Raw genomic sequence first — 20,072 nt, forward strand, 5'->3', positions numbered from 1 at the left:
AGACCAACTGCTTGGACCTGATATTGTGCACGATGTCAACCGATAGGTCTGACGGGTGGGGAGAAGAACATCGTGCACGATATTCATTATACATGATACTTTTATGTACTGATCAATTTTCATTAATTCCCGTTGAATACAAAAACAAAGCGCGTGAATGAATGCCGACTCTGGTACAAAGTGCTCGGTGTAATTACATATAATAACAGGCGCATTAAAGAAGGAAAGTGCCACCGGATACGCTGTGGTTGGATGAATTTGACTGTTGTCGATTCACCGACCGACTTGTAGAAGGGTCTCTCTCATTACAGGATATCAGTCGAGCATCAATGGGCGTTCCGTGTGCAGGAATCGGCGCTTCGGTAGTCACGTTTAACGCAGCAGCCCGCTACAACACAGACCTGCACACGGGATCTTGAGGATATTCATTGATGTCAAGTTGAAAAGTTCATTCAACGACGTTCTAAGGAATACTAACGCTCGCTTCTCTGCCGCGCAACGCAAAAACGCCGTAAACGCCATTGTAAACTTTTCGGAAACAACGTATCATAGCAGGGAACTTTGTGTACTTTGGGACAATATTTTCACAGAATTCACTTTCAAATACTATCGAGAACTCAACCTGAAAATTTGAGGTGCATAAGTAAAACAGTTTTTTTTTCTTTCTTTCTTTCTTTCCCCCCAATCCCCCCTCCCTCGAAGACATACCTTTCAACGGTGATTCAAGCAGTGGCGTTCACTGGTAAAAAAAAACCTCTTGGTTCAAGAGTGCAGTTTCTTGTCGCCGGATTTAAGAGTCTGGACTCTTGTTTCAATGCAAAATCCGCTTGAATCAATGCAAAATCCGCTTGAAACAATGAGTTCAAGACTCTTAAATCCGGCGACAAGAAACTGCACTCTTAAGTCAATGCACCGCGGCATTGGTCCAAGAGGTTTTTTTTTTTACCAGTGTTGTGGAATTTTCTCTGTGACAAAGAAAGTATGACGAGAAGTCTCCAACGTCACGAACCCAGATATAAGGTTTGGAAGTTATACCGTTGATATACACAGGTAACTGTACCTCAGTAGGTTTGCAGTATTTCATGCAGTGGAAATGTCTTCTTTTTATCATACTTGCAAAATCATTGAGAAAATTCCAGAGATGTATCATAAAATAATTTGATAAACCAATATTTCTCAGTATGTTTCCAGACATGTCCGATAATAATATTTTGTGCATCGAGTTTAAAGCTGTCTGATCAGTTCATAAAATCGGGGAATATTTTCAACAGGAGATAAGTCAACACTGTCAAAAACTAATGCAATAGTAGGCGTCTAAACAAGCTTTAAATCATACAACGTCTTTAGACCTATTAAAAAGATGCGACTCGAGTTTAATAACAGGTCTATCCTGACGCAAGGGAGTGCGAATGAAAGGATCACCGATTCAACCTGTCCTGCAGTTTCTCCGTTGTTGAAACCACGTGATCTAAACTGTTGCGCGCTCGCAGAACTGGGTGACGGGCTAGAAACTTTTGAGACTCGGAACACTTTGACCACTCGTAATAAAGTAATTCAAGAAAATCATAATTACTTTTGTCTACGTAAATGCATTTTAATTGTCCTCGCGTCCGAATCCTGACCAGAGAGCTCTAGAAGACGCAGGGTTGGCGTAATTTAAGTAAATTATTGCACACGAAATTAATTTTCACAGTTCGCTGTAATAGTGTTCGAGCTTTGTTCACGTTGCATGTCTATTGTCGGTAATGACACTTCCTCATTGCAATTTTATGTAAGCGTAAACTTGATGGACCGTACTTAACGCCGACATGTTGGATGGACCAGAATCGCACTTGTAAGGTGTAAGCGTGCACGTGTTCGTGTTTGCATGAAAATGGATGGGAAACCCGAGAAAAATCATAGTGTTGGGCGAGCGAAATTGCGGTCATCAAGATTCGGAATAATCATGGTGAATTATTGCACTGCAGGACATCCTTCTCAACAGATAAGTGTTGCATCAACTAATGTGCTGTTGGTGGTGTTCGCTGACGATACTAACTCTTTAATATTTCCTCAATAAAGTCAAATGATTCACATTTTGTGGTTAATATTTAAGAATACATTATTTTAGGATGCTATACATTGCCCGTGCCGCCCACGATGCAGGCTTCAGTCACCCGGTTCCGGTTCGCAGTGCATTTTACATGGTTAAATATTTCACTTGCGGAACACTGGGGTATCCTCTCCGCTTCATTCATGGTCGAGTGCGTGCATGAGCTTTTAGTAAGTACCGTTATTGTGAATCATTCATCCACAATCTCTCACATTTGAAATTCACGTTTGACTCTAGATTGTAGCCCACAAGGCTACGGATGGAGGTTAGGGACACGAGGGTTCAAATAGTGCATCTTGCACTGGAAACACACTGGATCTAGAGTCCAGACTCTTGAAAACATTGACAAAAAAAATACTCTTGATTCAATCAGATTTTTGCTTAAATCAAAAGAAAATCCGCTCCAATTAAGAGGCTTGGTTCTTGATATACGCAAAATTCCGATTGAATCAAGACTGTATTTTCTTGTCGATGTTTTTAAGAGTCTGGACTCTAGATCCAATGTGTTTTTTTTCCAGTGCATGCATCTCTATCAAATTTAATTTCGATAACTTCTTATGTAATTGATGGGCCCGTGTCACTTTTCGCTTGAGACAAATCGATGTGGATGCTACATATCTGAGATTTTCTTGAAACTTGAAACACACACTGAAAAAAAAGTTATCACAATCCCAACTCTATTCATGGCGTATGTTAACGGCAGGTATAAGAGTAGTTGCACTAGCCATTCGTATGGTTGATCCAACCAAACTTTCGACTGATTCAATCGTACCTCTGACTGGTGCAACTACTCTTGCATCTGGCGCCAAAAGCAGCCAGGGGTGTAGTTAGGATTGTGATGCATTCTTTCCGCGATTGTTCTCGTGTGATCTCGATATTGCATTAATCAAAGATAGGGAAAAATGAAGAAGGCAAAAAAATAACAAGCTGGAAATCGCATTTTACCCCAAAGCGAACAACGAGGAGGATAGGAAAAACTCCATCACTCCTCTTGAAAGTTTCATCTGATATGTTTACAAAAAGTCGCTAGCTGAATTTAGACTAGACCACAATTGTTTGGTCGAACAGGAATTCACGATATTGTGCTTGAATGATCTTTTTGGCGCTGCAAGTCTTGCTTGACGTTTGTCCGCAAGTTTACGCTCATAGAGAGTGCGCAGCCTCCTGTATACAAAGAGATCTACTGATGTGTTGACAGCTGCATAACGCTGTCAGAATGCTTACCTATTCTACCAGCGTCTATTGTTCAATCTCTGCGTCTGGCTTCGATCTACCGCTGCGTTCTGGTTGCAGGGATTACGGCTAACAAGTTCCGTCCACAGCAAGTTCAATTTAAACCGTTGAAAGAGAAACTTTCCTTGGAAGTATTTTTAAACTGCGTTTGGCATCTGACTAGACTCATTCATCATCTCCCACAATTTTAACCATACAGTGAGGTTTATAATTAGGTACAAGTTGATTTTTGATACCACGTATTTTAGTCAATAAACATCACCTGAGATGTTTATGAAGTAGTCGAACTGGCATGCTATATGTCGCATCAATTAGGTCAAAATTCTCGGGAGAGTTTGAATTTTTAGCCAAAACAAGGACAATAGCAGCGGCGCATGAGCATGAAGAATAATTTTAAATAAAAAATTAGGGAAATTCAGAGAAATGAAAGCCGAGTCCCGTTTGGGAAAAAAACTCGCAATCAATACAGTTATCGATTTCTGTATTTAATGCTGGATTTTTTCAGAACGGAATTCTGCTTTTATTATTCTGGATTTTTGCCAATTTTTTGGATTGGAATTTCTCGGCTGTCGACCTATGTTTGGCTGAAAATTCAAAATTTGCCAAGATTTTTGACCTAAACGATGCGATACATTGCATGCCACTTCGATAACGTCAGAGAGACGAATGCACCTTATTCTCAGTGATGACTCGTGAAACAGCTAGTGTGAAAAAATTGCAGAAGGCAGGAGACGTATGTTGGACATTTCCGTAGCAATCACGCTCCGCCGTTTAACCTAATTCATCTATGTCCACCCGACGAACACAAAATTTCAAGATGGAATTTCAGATGGATCCCGGCCCAGTTAGAAGCACGTGAAAAAAATGGGAGGTGACCCTCGTGGCTCCGTCCGCTGAACCAGCCTAGATTTATGGGGCACCAAAGTATCTTTGCCCAATAGGCGCGTGATTAAAATTGGATTTTTCGTTGAATGAGAGTTATCATTAGGCGTCATTACGGCAGGCTCCAAATGAGACCGCCAAGTGCGATTTAAGACCCGAGGACTTCACTAAAAAACGGACGCTTCCTTGCTGTGGTCGTTGATCAGCCCCCCTCCCCTTTCCCCCTCTTTCTCTTCGACCCATGCCTCTCGCGTTAAACTTGGTCACGATTGTGAAACAGTCGTCTATTTAAATTACAGAACTAGTGCATGATGCACATGCTCTCGGTTTACGTAATTGCCTATTTGATTTTCATTAGCCACCAAGAAGGACGGAGGTGGCTTTTTTCTGATCAGGGATTAAAGGCTGATTCCTGGTGGGAAAAGGAGAAACACAATTTCGCGGAAACTGTTTCAGTCAAATAGATTTGCTCATTTGTGTTCCTCAGCGAGGATTAAAAAATTCGCCCACTTGGATTTATGAAGTTGAAACGCATGCAGGTGTTCGCCTGTTCGGTGAAGCTTTTGAAAAACTCAGTGGATTATTTTGGGTAGAAATATGTTTGAAACGTAAACTGCACTGATTAAGCAAGCAGAAAGTACTATTCCCGGCTTATTTTAGAGAAAACATACGCCTCCGATCTAAAGTATCAAATTGTCGCATGCTATCAGCCAATCCAGGCATTTGATAAAATGTCTTGATTGTCAAAGTTTGACGGTTGATGAAATTTAGGCAACTTTGTGGCGAAGAGCTCACGAGCTTTCAATATTTTGGGGGAAAATAACTCTTCAAATCTACGAACATCCTTTTCTCTTTAAATGCTTTTCACACATTTTAATGTGACAATTTTCAAAAATGTTCTGCGTTTTAAGACATGCTAAAAATGTCAAAATAAGTCTCAGTCCAGAAGTCAAAATTGTTCACCTCCCTCTTACATGATGCACATTTTTACAGTGAATTCTTACTCACACGAGCAAAGAGTTATTTTGTTCATAATTAAGAAAAGAATCAGTATTTCATTCCAAGTAAAAATATTGCACCATTTGCCTAGGCATTTGATTTTATCAAATTTTGCTCAAATTTTATCAAAATTTGCTTTTATCAATTGATTATGCTGCATACGAACAGTTTTACTGTTCGTATGCAAAAGAATCAAACCAGACATCTTTGAAACTCGCAAAAAGAAAGTGTACCCAGAAAAATGAATATACATTTACATGTACGAGATAACACTTTTATGACACGGCACTACTACTTCATCACAAAATACTGATTCGTTTTGGACAAAAAAAATCTTTGCTCGTGTGAGTAAGAATTCTCTGTAGAAATGTGCATCATGCAAGAAGAAAGTAATAATGACACAACACCAGTAAAAGGCAACGTTATAGGTATATTTCCTATCAGAAGTAAAGGAAGAATCTTAAACTGACTGCTCGTCAAAATATCCACCTTCCACCTTGACAGCAGCAGCTACCATACTACCCACAAGTAGTGTTCCCAGAGCTCTCTGTTCATCGGATTCAAAAAACCGATTTCTCCATTTTTCAACAGAAATCAGCCTTTTACATCATTTTGAGCTCATCCTCATTCTGTTTAATACGATCTAACGGAGATAATGCAACGGAGTTTTCTAGAAAATGCAACACGAACAGCACATAAACGTATGCTATGAACATGGTGATTAATATCAGCGCTGAAAAATGTCGAAGCGGACTGATAAGTAATATCCTATGAGTCGATGGAAAAAGAGAATAAGTACATCCCCCCACCGCCCTTTTAGCATTTGACTGTACTAAGATCTTGGATTCACGAGTGAAGACTCCAGCGCGTTTTTGCCACACATAATTTCCATCGCGAACATCCTGAGTCCACGAGCGTGCGGACAGGCACCTAGGAAGCACGACAGACAAACGCATACATGAATAAAATTACGGATGTCGCAAGTAAACATCGTCCGTCAAACGTTTTCCTCGGACCTCATCATTACACATCCTCCCGTGAATATGAGCTCGCAAACGAATGCGGCCGAATAATCACTTGTCTCTGTTTATCGAGAAATCTGCGGAAAAAACTGAATCACGTAAACTTATACATACTGGAGTGAGAACTGCCTGATCGCGGATATCTCCTCTTATTAACGCAGAGAAAGTTCTGGAGGCTGATGCTAAATCTGAAATTTTCCGAGGCTTCCAAGTTCCCACATGTGGAATGATATTTCGGATGGTAATAACATTAAATCGCGGAAGACCGTAAGAATAATATGACCCGCGTTAAGAATAAATGAATGCTCAAACGTCCAACATATAAAATGACGTAACTTGATGAGACTCGTAAATATAGGACTGTCGTTTCGGCCGAATACCCTTCACTCACGAGTAGCGACGGGATCTCAGTCACATTTCGTCGTCCTCCGACAAAAGAACGTATCTCGCTCTTCGCATGAGCCCCAGAAAGCATGGCTTAATATGTAAAACAGGGCTCACGTATTTATTGAGATACGCCATTATGTCAGAAAGGAGACGATTTAAACGACGCGCAGCTCCTGGTAAAAACTAGGGCGGCACACGAAGGGAAGAGGCGGATCACTTATTATTCAAAACACTCCTCTAGTGACTTCTTTAATCTGGGCATCTATATCTTCTGAACATGACAATAACTCCGAAAATTGATCTCGTTTCTGGCTAAGTTCCACACGCAACTGAGTTTTAGTTTGATCAACTAACTTGGTGTAAAATTGAAAGCTTGGGATTGTTTCATCCGATTTCTCTAACCGAGTGATTATTCACGTTTCTGAACTGGTCATTTATTGGCCTTAACATACGCGCAAGTTCATGTTTAATGAAATAATAATTTGTAGTCATGACAAACAAAGTATCAGGGTGCTAAATTTAGGTAATTAAACTGAGGAAAATTACTCTCAGATACGAGAGCATCAGCACCCTCTTGGAGACCGAGAAGGCAATGATAGGATATCATGCAATCATACAGCTCTGAATGTCCATATGCTCTGAAAAAAAGTATGGTAACATCTACTAGAGTCTCCTTGTTTTTTTATGCGGTGATACTATTTAGCGAAAATAACCAGAATTACAGTAGAATTCACCAGAACTCTGGTAAAACTTACCATAATACGGTAAATGCTATCATAGGGTCTACTATTAATTACCATACTCTATCACTGTGTCAGAGTATGATAAAATCTACGATATATTTTTTTATCAGTGTGTGGCTCCCCGTTGTCAATAAATCTAAACGTCCCGTGAAACTTTACTATTGTTTGCTGGACATGGAAAATTCATGCAGGATCGGCTTTATACCTTCACTGATTTGAATTTTATTCTGTTTTTCCTTCACTACCGAGAGGAAAGAGTTTAATCTTTTAGCGTGGACGTAAAATAATACTAACTTAAATAACTTGTGCATGAATAGATTTTCCATGAAATTCGCGTCGCTACGAACTTTTCACTCTTTTCCTCTATGGAATTTCAACACTCGTTGTCACGCTCATACAGATGCAAGTCGCCAATAAAAATTCGTCTCAAGTTTCTTAAAAAAGCCCGAATGAAACAAATAATGCCTGCGCAGTCGCGTTCACTTAATCCCAAGACAGCCCCCTCTGCAGCGCATACGGCTTCTACTTGAACCGAACGTAATCTTGCGTGTCATGGCTATCGATTAGATCTCGATATCGACGTCGCATAGCGCTGCGTTGAAGTCTTTGCTCGAAGGCACAGGAATCGCCGCTCCTCTGACGTAAAGGCGTATCTCTACTCCCACATGAGCCCACAATAGCATAGAGTTATACGAAGCAAAGGGTTCATGTTGAAATTAAGATACGCCCTTACGTCAGAGGAGCAACGAAATACGTCTTCATTATCGCATACCGCGTGCGGCCACGAGAAACTCGAGCACTCTATAAGCCGGCCACCCCTCTTACCTCGATCACACATAGGTCCGATCCCTGCGTCTTTCCTCTGCGGACTTGGGACATGGCACTTGTTGCGGCTATGCTGCTAATGGTACACACCGTTGCCATAGCCGCCTGCCTAGAATTTGCCGGAGGTATATACTCCAAATGGACTGCTACAAGGAACAATGTGCATAGGATTTACGTGTAACATAGTTTCATAAGTTCGCATAATGCACCTATCATAACACACAAATATGGACACAAAGTCTGGATCACAGCATCATCTCATCTTTACCCGATGAAAGTCGTATTGGGCAGTTTCTTGCGACAAACTAAAAACGCGGCGGATCTTCCAAAAACCTTTTGATCAACATGCCAAATGATTTCCGAAAAAAGGAGAAAGCCAAATGATACTTACTCTGACAGTTACAGAAAGCGCTGAGAAATTCGTCGTCTCTACCGGCAACAATGGTTACGCGAATTTCAAAACCAACTTCAGAGCGGCTCGGAATGTAGAGCATTCGTGTACCTACCTCTTTAACAAGCCTCTTTAAATTCAACCGATCAATCAGCCAATAATCAGGGCTGGATTATAGTCTGAGCTTTGGGTTCAATTCTTCTCGCTGATAGCGTATACTTGGGACGCTGACGGTTGTATCTGATTTTTTCAGATTGAAGTTCCAATATGCGGTTGTAATTTGAGCTAAATCTCGAGAGACTTATTCAAGGACAAGGGTCGATGATTTACCGGCTGCACAATGGAAGTGCACTTTCAAAGGTATTTGGTGAACACGTCTCTCATGTAGCTGGGATTGGAGGGTGTTTATTTTTTGACCAGGAATTATGTCACGGTCTTCGATCAGTTCTGATATTTAAGAGTTCTCTCACCGCGGAAATCTTTAATCAAAGTGAGTTTTTACATGTTTCAAAGCCACCACGCAGTGCGCTCTTGGGGAGTTCATCAGACGATGCGAATAACCAGTGCACTCTATATTGTCGTTTATTTGTAAAGTCGAATCCTATTCAAAACTCCTGAGACTTTTTAACGAGCCGAAATATTTGTGGGAAGAGCATTTTCCTTTTTGTAGCTACAGTGTAAGAGATGTATCTACCGCAACGCAGCTGGTCAGAAAACGTGCAATTCGTGAAATACATGTACCTTTGTTGATTGCTGAACACTAATTTTTTCACAGAAAGTATTTGAGTTGAATGAGTGCTAAATTATAATAACGAAATAAATAAATTAAAACATTAGCGAGCATGCATTCCTTACAGAAAAATAATTCATACGTATTCAAATACTCGTAATTCAAACGTGCTAAATAAAATTCAAAAAGGTGGAAGATGAAGAATGGTGATATCTTACCATGTGAAAGCTCAACGTGTGTAACGATATCTCTCAACTATCTTTTTGCCTGGAATCAAAGACATATTAAAGCATTACTAACAAGAAAAAAAAAACACCAACAAATGTGGTTCGATCTTTATGTAACGACGTGGTAAAATGGTGCTGGGTCCACACTATTTCGCGGGGAAAACGAGGCCAAAAAGTTCAATAATTTCACTTCGAGCCAAAAATCTGAGCTCTAATGAATACCAGCACATAACTGAGGGGGGGGGGGGGGGTGGTCAGCTCATGGCAGAACAACAATAAAAACACATTAAAATACAAAAAGCAAATGGGTTTACAAGGCTGAGGAGAATTGAAACAAACCAGGACGTTTCGGGCCAATTACATGCCCAATCTCAACTGGAGAAAAAGCTAAAAAATGTAAAAATTAAAACAAGTCCTGGTTTGTTTCATTTCTTCTTAGCCTTGTAAACCCATTTGTTTTTGTGTTTTAAAGTGTTTTTATTGTTGTGTGCATTCGAGCTTTTGTGTCTCATCTATCTCTCTCTCTCTCTCATGGCAGATATGCATTGGAATATTAAGGTGAGATCACGCCGAGAGATCTAAAACATTTTGGACCTTTTCAGACCTCATCAATGCATCAAACTCAGCAGTGACCCCAGCTTAGCATTCTGTAAAACCGTCACGCCGTCATGAACTTTTGAACTTTTCGGCCTTCAATTCCCCGCAAAATAGTGTGCACTCTGCACTTTTTTACCGCACCTTGTTAAACATTACATCGTTGTTGTTTGGATTCAAAATATTTTTCCCAATGAGCGTCAGCATATTACGAGTTATCACTTAATACCACATCACACTACGTTAGAGAATAAGATCATCGTTGAATTCGTTACCGAAAATGAACCCGATTTTGAAGGTGTGGTCTTGCTTTACTTAGCATTTACGATCCGCATTATGTCAACACTCCAAAGTAAAGAGCTATTAGAAAGTATTCCAGGAAAAATGATGTCTCATCCCCTGTGCGTGCTGGAGGCAACTGAGTGGCTCATTATCGAGAGCCTGAAAAACTCAAGAGGTACACCGACGTGCTAAGGAAAAACGTCGTAGGAACATTCGATAGTTGCCAAATTTCCCTCGAAAAAATGTTTATTTTTGAGGAAAGTTATGGATATTTTACCTTAAAATTTTTAGAATTCTTAGGTGAAACTGCGAACAAAATTATCTGAAATATTGGAAGAAAAATATTCACAAGTTTACCAGGAAATTCGCGTTTTAACAAAGAAAGTTTGGCAACGCCTGAAGGTTCATATGGCGTTTTTCCTTAGCATGGCAGTACAAAGTATGTCTTATGCATACCAGCCGCGGCGCGGCAATCCTAGCACTGAGGTGCGCGGACACACCTCAGCACGTGGGTTCATTTTCCTGCTTTATCTCTTCTCATATTCTTCTTCTCTCTTGTTAGTGGACGACTAATATTTACTTCCGCGTCATCTTTACTTTCGCGTTGCAAAAATAATGAGAGGCCCAAAGAACTGATTCTTTGAGAAACCGTTATACGGACGGATTTCACTCTTTCATCACTCTTATCCCGACGACAGTGTGGGTGGGTGTTTGGTTCTGTATTCACGAGCGCACTATCTTCTCTTTTGCCTCGTTTGTTCGCGAGGAAAAAATTGTTTTTGTTTGAGACGCGCGCTTGAATATTGACCAAAATCCATAGGAAATCCTGTAGGGACAGGACTCAGTACATTTGCAACCAGAAATGGTGACTGTTGAGCCGCAGGTTAACAATTACAAGACAACAACACAATACGATGAACATGGTATGGTATATTTGTCAACGATTCTTCACTTCCAAAAATAAGCTCAACAAACGTATAATAGGACATCAATGGTAAGATTAGATACTTTTCCTGTCCAGATAAAAAATGTAATCGTTTCTTTCCAACCAGTCATGCATTCCAAGATTACAGTACTGAATACAGAAGACTGAAGAAGTTTGAGAAAAGTAAACTTTTTCTGAAACCAGAGTCGTATAAAATTGGACAAAAAACTGGTACAAAGAAAGTAGATAATGAAAGAATTGAAATGCCTATGATGTGTTTGGCAATCAAATTTCTCTTATTAAAATTTTTGAGTTGTTTTTCAACAAAATGAATGTATTAATTTTTTTTTTTTAGTTTATCAAAGGAGTCTGACTGATTCGTACCTTGGTATACCTTTCTTTTTATTCAATGATGATTACAAAGTGGGTAACCCATTATTTTCTCACAGTGGAATACATGGGATCAGTGCAACTTATATTTCTTTTTCTCCTGCATTTAGATCTGAAGCAGCCAATATTTTTATTGCATTACTATTCCACAATTCAGACCGTAAAACTTTTGGCAATTGGGCAACACTTAGTGTTTTAATTGACGAAATCAACTTTTAGCAAGAAGTCGGCATTGAAGTTAGGACTGCAGAATCTGAAGGCACCATTTATCCTGTAATGGCCCTGCTTGTAGGGGATAATTTAGGGGTTCACGCAATTTGTGGATTCTCTGAATGCTTTCTTTGCAAATATCCCTGTCACATTTGTAAAATGCCCAGAGAACAGCTACTTTATGACTGTGTTGAAGATGAGTCCCTTCTTCGAAATGTGGCCCAATATGAAGCCGATGTCAAAAAACCTCTCTCAAAACCGGTATCAAAGAAGTGTGCTGTTTTAGTAAAATAAAGGGTTTCCACGTTATGACGAGTATTTCGTGCGAAATGAAGTACGACCTACTCCGAGGAGTTTATAATAATGATTTAGTACTCATTCTCAATCATTACATCTCTTTAAAAATGTTTAGCCTACATCATCTTAACGATAAAATAGAAAATTATGACTTCGGCATTAAATAAACACCAGGTTTATCCCACTATTAGGTTAGCTATATTCATAACTCAGTATTTATTTTATAATCAGAGTTCTAGCCTGGGCAAGCTGACTTTCTTGGTGGGAAATACATGAATAATTACTTTGCGACCGTGCAGTTGGGAAAGGTTACCATACTAGCGGGTAACGAGCACCGCTGCAAAGCGCGGGAAATCGTCGCGCAGCACGCGGGAATTCACTTCGATTTACCATACTGGTGGGTCATTGTACCGTGCTCAGTGTTTGGTGAAGTTCTCCTGATTGACATGGTTCTTATGAAAAGCCGTATAGTTGCGCCGTTTTTTCACCTCACAGTCAGGGTCGGATTTACCCACTTGCCACCCATGGGCCGCCTGCATTTTGCCGCCCCCTTCTCATTCGTTCAGGAACATCAATAAAAACCATCAAGTGAACGTGCCGGAGGGGAAAGGATGCATAAGCCGCGTTTGCCTACTCTTGTTGGATACATTTTTGCGAAAGCCCTGTACTACTAGCAAAATTTCACGGAACTTTCCGCGAAAGTTAATTCCGTAAACCTAGCTCTGTGTGGACAAGGTCCTTCATTTGTACAAAATGAAACAAAAAATTATGAAAGGTCAAACATAAATGTGGTTTAATAATTTTAACTTCCGCCGCTGCGCCGCGCTGATCGCACTGTGTTTGGCGCAATGCAGGAAGTATTCCTGTAGTATTGTAGGCGCTATGCGTTTCACGCCAACCGCTCCTGACCGCACTGTGTTTGACGCAATGGGTGAAGTATTCATGCAGTCTTGTAGGCGCTAATATGTGTCACATGCCGACGCGACCACCGCGCCGAGGGCTTGTCCTTTTCATCTTAAGTCTTTGTTATCATTCCTCTCTGCGCTGAACTCCAGGCCAAATTGCATGTTTAGTTCCTCTCTTAACTCGACTAATTAAAGATGCTGTCTCTTGTATCAACGAAAACGACAAAATTAGAAATTACTATACTCTCAGGAAAGAGAGATTTTGTCCCCCTTTCTAATTGATAATTGTTTTTCTTTCTGAATTCGATTTTCTTATACCTACATTCAAAAATATTGCAAAATTTGCCGCCATGGGCCGCGGCCCATGTGGCCGCCCCCTTTATCCGGCCCTGCTCACAGTATGGTTAATCTAAATCAACTCGTGGTTACGCACCGCATACTTTTTCCCCCGCGATTTCTAATGAACAAGCGATAATAATAATTGAGCCGTTGAATGATTTCCTGGTGCGACAATGTGACGCACGACAAATGAGAGAGAATATTGCATATTAGTCTCGTGGGTGTCGATATGATAATTAATTTTAATCAGTGTGGATTCTTCCGATAACTCTATTCAACCGTTGATGACACATAGCTGCGAGGCTTCCCCTGGCTGACAGCATCGCTGATCACGCGAAAAGTTACTCCGTTACGTAGTCACCACGAAACATCGGTTTTAATTATATTCGTCCCATCATCGCAAGCAGTTTTTGCCCTGAGTGTCAGACGTGCTGCGTGGCTTGACTAAACTTCTGAGTTGCGATATCAATCAATAGTTCACATTCATCAACCGCCCATGTGAAATGCCATATATTGCAAAAGATGCAGCTGGTCGGAAAAAAAATTGAGAGAAAGTCACAGAAGGTGGCGATATGAGCCCTGGGGCGTCTAATCATCTTCCAGAGGAAATGAGTTGGCTTCTATTCACACCAACTAAAATACAGTAAGGGGAAATCTGAATCACAGATGGAGGTACAAAAAACCAACATGTGTCCGTGGCGGAGAAGGAAAAATCTTTGCCTCTCCGATAAAGGATTGCAGGTCTTACTTACTTTTCTAGTCGCACTTAAAATGTAATCTTTGTTGTAACAATTACTTAGGTTCCAGCAGCAATGGTAACCGGGATAGCATTATTAGTGGGGTCAAAATTATTACCCTAAAAGTAACACTGCGATTGTGGCACTGTGAAATGTAGGCAGGACTAGAAATCTAGAAATCCATAATGAGAATGGGTCAGTTGCGCTGGTCTCAGAATCGTGTTTTGATGCTTGATTCGTGTGGTTCGGTTAAAAATAATAAGATCTTCTCAAACGGAAATTCTCTACGTTCAGTATTGATTTACATATCGTGCTTTGCAAATTCGGTTTATGAAGACATCCACCGCGGTAGTCACACCCTTGGTTTCTTTCACCTTACTTTTATCAGTCAGCAAAACACACATGTCCACTAATTACGCAATGTAAAACTCGGATGAAAGCAAGGTGGAAGAAACCGAAGGTGTAAATACCGCGGTAGATGACGTCATTAGCCGAATTTTTCAAAGGGCGATACCTCGGTTGGAGCGGACACATCGTATGTTGGGACAAAAATCAAGTATCGTTTAGGTCACCACTTCTCAGTGGTGCCATCTGACTGCACATGTATTATCCTGTTGAGTGGTGCTGATTTGGAGGGAATCAAGAGATGGACATTTGTCTCAACATACGATGAGTCCGCTCCGATATACTGAGCGAAGAAAGTTGCTGTTTGGACAGATCTTATTATATTAGCTAATCTACAAGAATCAAGCATCAAAACACGATTTTGTGACCAGTACAACTGACCCTTTCTTTGGGGTGCGACCCCCCCCCCCCCCCCCCCCCCCGTGATCATGATTGATTATCGGCCCAATTAATAACTTGAGGCATACTTCTTGGTGGATTCCTTATTACACTAATTCTGAAGATAGTTTTCTCCGTGGTTAATTTGAATAATTTTGCATGTATCTTACGTGGCAGTGATGATTCCACGGCACGGGGTTAAGAGGTTATTCCCTAAAATTATGGTCCTCTCCCAATCTGTTGGACATTTCCTGCCGCAACATTTTGTTGAGTGATCTAATTTAATAGGGTCCTAACCACAATAAATTGGAAATGTCCATCTCATCCAACAACTTCTACCTCTCCTTTTTCCGTGACATTTTTCTTTACTTACCAAGCTGACAATAACCGATATTTTAATCGCAGTTTATATTTTCTGGCTGAGGAACATATACGGATTGAATATTTCAAAAATAAAGAATCAAGAGAGCTTCTGAGAAAGACTTCACGCAAAGTTCAAACTCGTTTCAACGGTAAAAAATGAACCAGCACCCAGGTGGTGGTCTCTCATCCGATCCAGCACCTCTAATTGATACTTTCAAAATTATTCGGCAGCGTCACATGGGACCTTCCACTTCCTGACTCTTGAATCGCGCACTAATATCCCTTCGGGCCGATAACTCGTTTCGTAACTAATGATGGATGATGAGGTGATGTTCGGGTCCGACTTTCTTCCTTCATTCAAATAAGCGACGTGTGATCTTCGCTGAGGCCTATGCAGCGTTGCGCCATGCCATGGTTACGGCGTTGCCGTCTTTCTGGAAAAATGATCGATTTTGGCATGGAGATAAGGTAAATTGGGCCGATACTACGGTGGTATTGTCAACCATGCACGGCTAATGACACCGAAATTGCCGCATTGGATAAATCACTATACTTTTCTCAGTTGGCAATCATTGGCCATTAGTAATAGGTTCGGCAACTTATTTTGAGTGTTTGGTTGGCCTGGGCATATGAGATCTGGTGTTGAGTTGGTCGGCTGAGCACGTACACAGTTTGATTGTCAACTTTAAATAACGGTCCGAGTCCTGGTTGTGTTTCGTCTCCACTATCAGCCTTGTTAAATCAGATTTCAGCCCATTTTGTTCGTATATTTAACTTAGGTTAGTGAAAAAATTACGGGCCTCTTCCAAAAATAGTCAGGGCCACTGGGCAAACCCTCAATTTTGCCTCACTCGATCATACTAGATGAACTTATTTAGAGTGGACTAGAGTATCTGTATACAGGAGAGTAATGCCGTCTCTCTGGGCTAGCATGGAGCCCCAAAGTTAGACCAATGTAAACAAACGCCAGCCCCTCCGCTCCTAGTTTGGCCCAATAAAAACAAACAAGACGGAGACAAAGTTCTAGACGTAATTTTGAAAGTGACGGACATTTTTTAATTTCCGACTTCTGAATTGCTTGGGCGCCAACATAAATGGATATTTATGCCAAAAATTAACCTTGGAGTATGATTGTCATTCATTTCTCAGCCGATAATACGCGTTCCTCTGGGTCGGGTATGTTTACATTGGTTCAACTTAGGAGCTCCATGACAGCCTAAAATTGATGAACCAATCAGAGAGCGGCACACTTTTTCGGTAGTGGAAGGATCGAGATGGCAATACTCCCGTATACAGGTGCTCTACACTGAGAAAAAACTATGGTTTATAAACCTATTAGAGGTAAATATGGAACACCTATAATAGTCGTAAATAAACTAATGATTCTCGGTCTGTGAACCATACTAAGGTCTCTGTACCTAATTAAGGTACCCCGTACCATAACTAAGGTATATGTGCTATTATTATATGTAGAGGTACTACTATTAGTGGTGTTCCATATTTACCTCTAATAGGTTTATAAGCCATAGTTTTTTCTCAGTGAGCGTGGATTCCAATAAGCATTAATAAAAATACACCAAAAATCCGAACGTAAAGTACTCGGCAACAAAGCCCCCAGGCATTAGGCGATAATCGGAAGCAGTAATGAGGATTCACGACGCACGACACCACGGCATGGCTGAACTGATAAAATATCACATCGGACGAAGGCGCGAAGAAAGCTGGCGGGAGGGCAGATCCGTGAGCTATGACCCCGGGTCTCGACGTACCTGCGAAGAGGAACCTCCGGCCTGGGGCACCGCGCAGACGCAGATCAATCGGAAGCGTTCATTAGGCAAAAAACCTTCGACCCTTCGGGAGGCAGGAATCGTGTCTCGATGCCTGTCGTGTACACTGCCGTCCTAAGGAAAAACGCCGTATGAGCTTTCAGACGTTGCCACTTTTCCTTCGATAAAAATCGAACTTACCGGGAAAATTGCGAATCTTTTTCCTCAAATTTTTCAAACAATTTTGTTCGCAATTTAATCTAAATTATCTGAAAATTTGAGGAAAATATATGTGTCGCAGGAAATTAGTCAAATCGGGCATTTTATCAAATGCCTAAGCAGATGGTTAGATTTTGAAAATTTATGAAATTCGATCAACTTTTGACAAAGAGCTCACGAGATTTCAATATTTTGAAAGGAATTTATCGTATAAAATATACGATCTCTCCTTGTTCTTTCCTTTTCAAATGCTTTTCGGGTATTTTAACAATGAAAATATAAAAATTCTGTGCTTTACGGCAGGGTGCTTTGAAGATAATTGTTTGGTTAGGAACTAAAAATCGCTTAAAATTCATTTCCATAAACAATATTACAAAGAATTGAGAATTCGTACAAAAATTTTTTATAACTTCATCTGAAAGTGCCTAAAGAGCTGATTTTGCAGTATTCTTTATAATTTGTTTCGGCTATGGAAAATAGTGTGAGAATAGATTTAAAAGTGAGAAAATGCACCGCCTAGTGACGGCATCTGGCAGCATTTTCCATTTGAACGCATGCATTTTAGCAGATTGGATAATTTTGTCATATCTCCTCCAATAATTGTTCAATTTATGACCCAACGGTATCCTCGTGTTTAGCTCACTTGGTCGCGTCCATTCAAACACCGAATTCATTAAATATTAGACTCCTGCAAATCCTCCACTCTTTCCAACGTGCGCAATGAACTAATTTGTTTGATTAGGAAAATAGGCAGAAGTTCAATCTAAGGAGAAATATTTGACTATTTGCCTACGCATTTGACAAAATGCCTGATTTTAAACATATGCACGGATTTCTTTTAAAAGACGTGTTTTATTCGGGAAAACTTGGCAACATTCGAATACTTACACGACGTTTTTACTTAACACGGCAGTATACGAGATGCACGCAAGAGAACGTTTCTACTCGGCAGTCAATCCATGTTGAGGATTCTAATTTTTGAAAACGCACGATGCGATGCTCATCCGTGACGTATAGCATGACCTCACGGGAAGTAAACGAGTCGAGGAAACATACATTTAATGAGTAGAAGCTGAAAGTCATCGGTCTCAGCGTTTCCTGCAAAAGTTCGAAAAGGGTGGCCAGGATCTGCTGGAAAACCGACGGGCTGAATTTGGATTGGTCATTCATATGTATTAATTTCTTCTCGGCATTTTTTATGGGTAATAGCACTTTGATCGGTCACTGTACATAACGTCGCGTCGTTCCTCTGACGTAAGGGCGTAACTCCAATTCCACATGAGCCTTGAAAAGCATGGAGTTATATGGAGATGAGGGCTCACGTTGAAACCGAGGTACGCCCTTGCGTCAGAGGAGCGACAATAATAATCCTTACATATGTTTCCTATTCAAAATTTAAAAAAAGAAGAAAAAGAGAAAAAAAAACACGATTCACGCGACTAAAATAACTTATATTGACTCGAAACCAAGATATTGACGTTTTAATTTCACATGTGGACGTATTTGTGCCACACTGTTAAAAAAAACGGAGTGAGACTCAGCACAAGCGCGAGTAAGAACGGGCCCTCACTTCGCCGGACCGAGGAGTCACTCCGACGGAGAATCGGTTGGACGGATTTTGGGTGCCGTACGCATAGAAATCACTCCGACGCCGGACGGATTCGCGGGAGCCGCAAATTTAGGGGTTCGCAGCTAGGGGATGGTGGAAAGGGGTTAATTGTGGAAATAATTTTTGAAACCATGAAAAATAAAAATAATGAAACCATTGGTACGCGATTTAACCGATTTTGAAGGTTAGAAATTTTCTACCTACCTTGGGAATTGAACCCGGGACCTACCTACCATTAACCGACGACCCTACCGATTGAGCTATAGCGAACGATGCATGACAGCGACGCAAAAACGGTATTTAACGTCGATTTGAACGGGCCGCTAAGATATTTTCCATCTACCTGGATTTGTCCGTGTATTTAGTTTACTTTACTATATTTTTTAACTATATTTTATCGTTTTACTTTGTTTTATTTCCTTGTTGTCTCTATTTTTTCTTCACTCTATTTTATTTTTTCAAGCACTTCATTTTTTTTTCTTTAATTATTTACTTCTCATTCCTTTACTTTGTTTTATATTTACTGTGATTTCTTTTAATACTTCATCATAATTTATGGACTTCACTTTACTCTTAAAATTCATTCTATTCTTTAACATCATTTAGTTGTTTCCCTTATTTTATTTTTTTCTTCATCTCCTTGCTTCCTCTAATTATTTACTTCAATTTAGTCTTTGACTTCATTTTATCATAATTATATTTGATTTACTTTATTTTATTTCTTTTCTATTGTCTCTGTTATACCATAATTTCGACTATTCTATTATTTTTTCTATTTTTTTCTCTTTAAATTTTTCATTTTCATTCTGAGAGTGGTAGGCTTAAAGGGGCATTCTGAGAGTGGTAGGCTTAAAGGGGAGAAGAGACAGTAAATAGCGCTAGTGCGAGGGAGAGAAGGTGCGCGTGACTCCGGGCCGTACTGCAGCTCCGGTGCGGAGTGCTTTGACTACACATGCAGCCCGTCTCAGCACCTACGCGCTGAACCGCACTCCCGTGTTCATTCTCACTCCGGATTTTCCGTCGGACGGAATCAACGATTTTTAACAGTGCAAACGGAACCATTAATAGTACGACATGAGCCCCTGAGACCGATAAGAATATTTGCATAACAGGGATCACGTC

At 40.4% G+C, this 20,072-nt stretch overlaps 1 protein-coding gene across 1 annotated transcript in view; it reads right to left on the reverse strand.

Moving 5' to 3' along the window:
* LOC109031975 (probable G-protein coupled receptor Mth-like 11) overlaps positions 1 to 20,072 on the reverse strand; it is an 81,871-nt gene that overhangs the window by 45,788 nt on the left and 16,011 nt on the right. Inside the window, 1 exon segment of the mRNA XM_019043844.2 lies at positions 9,523 to 9,571. The gene's annotated coding sequence lies outside the window, so the exon portion shown is untranslated.

Source organism: Bemisia tabaci, chromosome 9 (genome assembly GCF_918797505.1).
Source record: "Bemisia tabaci chromosome 9, PGI_BMITA_v3".
Taxonomy (NCBI): Eukaryota; Metazoa; Arthropoda; class Insecta; order Hemiptera; family Aleyrodidae; genus Bemisia; species Bemisia tabaci.